At 44.2% G+C, this 5,667-nt stretch overlaps 1 long non-coding RNA gene across 1 annotated transcript; it reads right to left on the bottom strand.

Annotated features, from left to right (window-relative positions):
* Nucleotides 1-564: 564 nt before the first annotated feature.
* On the bottom strand, nt 565-4,350 carry LOC132657330 (uncharacterized). Its single transcript, XR_009595320.1, has 2 exons — nt 4,135-4,350; nt 565-3,447 (listed from the first exon to the last, which is right to left on the bottom strand). It is a non-coding gene; the product is annotated as an uncharacterized LOC132657330 (long non-coding RNA).
* Between the last annotated feature and the right edge of the window lie 1,317 nt (nt 4,351-5,667).

Below are 5,667 nucleotides of genomic sequence, written 5' to 3'. Positions count from 1 at the left end.
GGCTTGCATGAAAAAGAATGAAATAAAACCATCTGCAGCAACATGGGTGAGCCTGGAGAGTGTCATTCTGGGTGAAGTAAATCAGACAGAGAAGGGGAAACATTGTGTGACACCCCCTGTGCGCAGACTCTGACAGGGAATGGCGCACGTGAGCTAGTAAAACAAAGAGGCTTGCAGACTCAGAAAACGAATGGATGGATATGCCAGGGGTCGTATTTAGGGACTTCGGGAAGGACATGGACACACTGCTGCATTTAAAATGGATAACCAACAAGGACGCACAACACAGGGAGGTCTGCTCAGCATTCTGTGGCAGCCTGGATGGAAGCGGGGGTTTGAGGGACAGTGGATACTTGTGTGTGGATGGTCCCTTCACTGTTCATCTGAAGCTGTCGCAACACTGTTAATCAGCTATACCCCAGTACAAAATAAAAAGTTTAAAAGGAAAAAAAAAATTGAGGCTTGACTAAGAAATAAATGTGCAGGTAAACATACAAATTATCCTTGCAAAATATTTCAAGTTGAATTTAGTTTGAGATAAGAATTCCACTCTGTCCCTTCATCTGTCTCTCTCTTTTTTTTTTCAGTTTTATTTATTTATTTAACTTTACAATATTGTATTGGTTTTGCCATACATTGGCATGAATCCACCATGGTGTACATGTGTTCCCATCCTGAACCCCCTCCCACCTCCTTCCCCATCCCATCCCTTTGGGTCATCCCAGTGCACCAGCCCTGAGCACCCTGTCTCATGCATCGAACCTGGACTGGCGATTTGTTTCACATACGATAATTTACATGTTTCAATCCATTCTCCCATATCATCCCACCCTCGCCCTCTCCCACAGAGTCCAAAAGACTGTTCTATACATCTGTGTCTCTTTTGCTGTCTTGCTGTATGGGTTATCATTACCATCTTCCTAAATTCCATATTTATGCATTAGTATACTGTATTTCTAAATTCCATATTTATGCATTAGTATACTGTATTGCGGAGAAGGCAATGGCACCGCACTCTAGTCAGTACTCTTGCCTGGAAAATCCCATGGACGGAGGAGCCTGGTAGGCTGCAGTCCATGGGGTCGCTAAGAGTCAGTCACGACTGAGTGACTTCACTTTCACTTTTCACTTTCATGCACTGGAGAAGGAAATAAAAACCCACTCCAGTGTTCTTGCCTGGAGAATCCCAGGGATGGGGGAGCCTGGTGAGCTGATATCTATGGGGTCGCACAGAGTTGGACACGACTGAAGCAACTTAGCAACAGCAGCAGCAGCATACTGTATTGGTGTTTTTCTTTCCGGCTTACTTCTCTCTGTATAATAGGCTCCAGTTTCATCCACCTCATTAGAACTGATTCAAATGTATTCTTTTCAATGGCTGAGTAATACTCCATTGTGTATATGTACCATGGCTTTCTTATCCATTCATCTGCTGATGGACATCTAGGTTGCTTCCATGTCCTGGCTATTATAAACAGTGCTGCGATGAACACTGGGGTACACGTGTCTTTCAATTCTGGTTTCCTCGGTGTGTATGCCCAGCAGTGGGATTGCTGGGTCATAAGGCAGTTCTATTTCCAGTTTTTTAAGGAATCTCCACACTGTTCTCCATAGTGGCTGTACTAGTTTGCGTTCCCACCAACAGTATAAAAGGGTTCCCTTTTCTCCACACCCTCTCCAGCATTTATTGCCTATAGACTTTTGGATAGCAGCCATTCTGGCTGGCGAGAAATGGTACCTCATTGTGGTTTTGATTTGCGTTTCTCTGATAATGAGTGATGTTGAGCATCTTTTCATGCATTTGTTAGCCATCTGTATGTCTTCTTTGGAGAAATGTCTATTTAGTTCTTTGGCCCACTTTTTGATTGGGTCGTTTATTTTCCTGGAATTGGGCTGCAGGGGTTACTTGCATATTTTTGAGATTATTTGTCCGTTGCTTCATTTGCTATTATTTTCTCCCATTCTGAAGGCTGTCTTTTCACCTTGTTTATAGTTTCCTTTGTTGTGCAGAAGCTTTTAATTTTAATTAGGTCCCATTTGTTTATTTTTGCTTTTATTTCCAATATTCTGGGAGGTGGATCATAGAGGATCCTGCTGTGATGTATGCTGGGGAGTGCTTTGCCTATGTTTTCTTCTAGGAGCTTTATAGTTTCTGGTCTTACGTTTAGATCTTTAATCCATTTTGAGTTTATTTTTGTGTATGGTGTTAGAAAGTGTTCTAGTTTCATTCTTTTACAAGTAGTTGACCAGTTTTCCCAGCACCACTTGTTAAAGAGATTGTCCTTTTTCCATTGTATATTCTTGCCTCCTTTGTCAAAGATAAGGTGTCCATAGGTGCATGGATTTATCTCTGGGCTTTCTATTTTGTGCCATTGATCTATATTTCTGTCTTTGTGCTAGTACCATACTGTCTTGATGACTGTGGCTTTGTAGTAGAGCCTGAAGTCAGGCAGGTTGATTCCTCCAGGTCCATTCTTCTTTCTCAAGATTGCTTTGGCTACTTGAGGTTTTTTATATGTCAATACAAATGGTGAAATTATTTGTTCTAGTTCCTCCATCTGTTTCTATTGACTGCAAGAAACAGAGAAATCTAACTTCTAAACGTGGTATGAAACCCAGGCTTTTCATTCCAAGGATATTGTAGAGACATTTGGTTTGCTTGGCCACCACAACAGCCTGCCTGAAAGATGGACAGCCAAGATCGGGTTTCTAGACCCTCAAGGACACCTTCAGGGTCATTCTAGGCTCACTAGGAAGGTGACCCCTCCCCTGCTGCTCTTCTTCTTCTGTCTGAGGCCCACACTTGACCAGAATAAACCTTCTTTCTTCGCTTTGTTCCCCAGGATGCAGCTGAAAAAGTTTTGTCTACATCTTTTATGATCTTTGCAATGCTTTTGATACAGAGCATTTGGAGATGGGTATGCCTCCTCATGTTATAGAGAAGATCAAGACAGAGGGAGGAGAGAGGAGTTGCTCAGGATAACACAATTGATAGATCAGAGCTGTAAGTATTTTAAATGCAAGTTTGACACACACCCCACCTCACCCCCACACACACACACCTGTGCTCTAAGCCCTCTGCTTCCAGGCTTTGGGGTCTTGATTGGGAGGTAGGAGAGGGCAGGAGGTGGGGCTGGAGGTGGGGCTGGAGGTGGCAGCAGATCAGGAGTAAAAATACACTAGAGAGAGGAATGTGGCTTCCTCTCCTTCAGTGTTTCCTCCGGTCTACTTCCCTTTCTCGGCTGAGAGCATGCATTATTTATCTCTCACATACAGAATGTTTGCAGTGGTCATAAAGGTCAGAAGGGGAGGACTGCGTTATCTAGAGCCCCAGCTATATTCAGGTGCACTTGGAATGACATACCGTGTCTAATGGGATCCATCTGGAACCAAAATAAAGAAGTGAATTTCACTGTTTACTCTTTCCTTCCTTTATTTTCTTTTTTCCTATAAATAAAAAATTGAAAAACAAGTTTATAACCCTCCTGGATCTGTTCTCCCTTCCTCCGCCCCCTGCCCTCAGTGCTGTTTTCATTGCATAAATTCAGGAACCTGGAATGAGTTACTGGGGACCCTCATTCTCTCCAGTGTAAGCTTTCCTGCTTTGATTATTGTAACCCTCTTGGATGTCTTAAATTTTCTCTTTTGAAATCCTCAGACCTATTCACTTTAATTAAAACAGTATGCTTTGTCTATCATTTGGAAGGCATGACTTCAGGGATGCTGGTGCTGCTAAGTCGCTTCAGTCGTGTCTGACTCTGTGCGACCCCATAGACGGTAGCCCACCAGGCTCCCCCGTCCCTGGGATTCTCCAGGCAAGCATACTGGAATGAGTTGCCATTTCCTTCTCCAATGCATGAAAGTGAAAAGTGAAAGTGAAGTCGCTCAGTCGTGTCCGACTCTTAGCGACCCCACAGACTGCAGCCCACCAGGCTCCTCCATCCATGGGATTTTCCAGGCAAGAGTGCTGGAGTGGGGTGCCATTGCCTTCTCCAGCTTCAGGGTTATCAAGACATAAAAGCAAACAGATGGGGTATCACAGTTTCTGGAAAGATGGAGCACCCAGGCTGGTCCCTGCTGGTTCTGTGATGTAATTCTATCAACCGTAGGGACATTCAGTCACTGGTCACTGACCTTTCCGTGCTCCTCAGGTGACAGTCCCTGACCCCTTTGCAGGCACGTTCAGCCTCCATGGGCTGTCAAGCTGGTCCATCCACATGAGAGCCAATGACTTGTTGCTTTCACAAAAGATGTCAAGTAGCACATTCGTTCTCCCCCATCCCATGAAGACAACGAACCTGGTTCCATAAGAAGAGGTTCAGAAGATTTTTGTCCATTCTCATTCCTGGAGCCCCACCCAAAAACAACCAAAAAAGATACAGTAGTGTTTAAATGGCTGAAGCAAGAAAGCCATCAAAAACCTCTAAACAACAAATTATTAACTCCATCCACCAAATACTGTGTCGGTGGATATGAGGGAACCTGGAGGGGAACCACACCTACTGCTGCAGATCTCGGATGGGATGAAGATGTTGGCAAGAGTAGGTGTCCTTGTCCTGGAGTTAATACCCAGGGAAGCTCTGAATGAAGAGGGGGAGGGCCCAGGGTCAGGGTGGTCCGCATGCTACAGCACAGATGAAGAGACACTAGAGATAGTGAATTCCCATCTGTAGGAACGAGAGAGACTAAATGGGACCTTAAGAGAAAGGCTATGCACTTTTCCAGATTTGCAGCTAATGGATACTTTACAGTATAAGGTTAATAAAAGCTAAGTTTACTGTTAGAGAAAAAGGCTTCCCAGGTGGTGCTAGTGGTAAGGAATCTGCCTGCCAATGCAGGAGACACAAGAGATGCAGATTTGATCCCTGGGTCAGAAGGATCCCCTGGAGGGGGAAACAGCAACCCACGCCAGTATTCTTGGCTGGAGAATCCCATGGACAGAGGAGCCTGGTGGACTACGGTCCCTGGGGTCACAAAAGAATCGGATACAGATACAACTCGGTGATTAAGCAGCAACAACAATAATCATTTTATTACGTTCTCGAAATGGCGCAAGTTAGAGATGACTTTCTCTGTTCTACGTATGGTTAAATTGCTAGTCAAGAGGTTACATCATCTTAACAAAGTCAAACAACTATCACAGACACTTTCGCTCAGGGGAGGTGATGTCAAAGTCCATGCTTCTTCAATGACATCATCACCGTTACCATCGTCGTTGCCAGCGCTACCAACAGCACCGTCGTCAGCACCACTATCTTTATGTTCATCGTCACCGACCAGCACTGAGCATTTAAAAGTGTCTTCACTCTCAGAATGTGCACATTTTAAATTCAATTTTTGCAACAACTCCACCTTGTAGTCTAGTAAACTGGGGCTCAGAAAAAGCAAAATAACAGTCTGCAGACCCCAGACATGTCTGATCTTCTGTCTCCTCCCAGACCCAGGGATTCCACTTACTGACTAATGAATCACCTTTCCTTTCCTGGACTGGGCTTCCTCATCTACCAAATGAGCAGTTTGTACTAAATGATTTACGATTCCTTGCTGATCTGATCTGACCATCTAAGCTAGTTTCAGAGCAGCAGGAGGAGGGAGATGTTTTTGGCTGGAGTTTTTTTGTTTTTTTTTTTTTTTTTAGTTTTTGAAATAACCTGTCTTCCCTCTTCC

Source organism: Ovis aries, chromosome 11 (assembly GCF_016772045.2).
Source record: "Ovis aries strain OAR_USU_Benz2616 breed Rambouillet chromosome 11, ARS-UI_Ramb_v3.0, whole genome shotgun sequence".
Lineage (NCBI taxonomy): Eukaryota > Metazoa > Chordata > Mammalia > Artiodactyla > Bovidae > Ovis > Ovis aries.
This window is presented reverse-complemented; position numbering and strand designations above follow the sequence as displayed.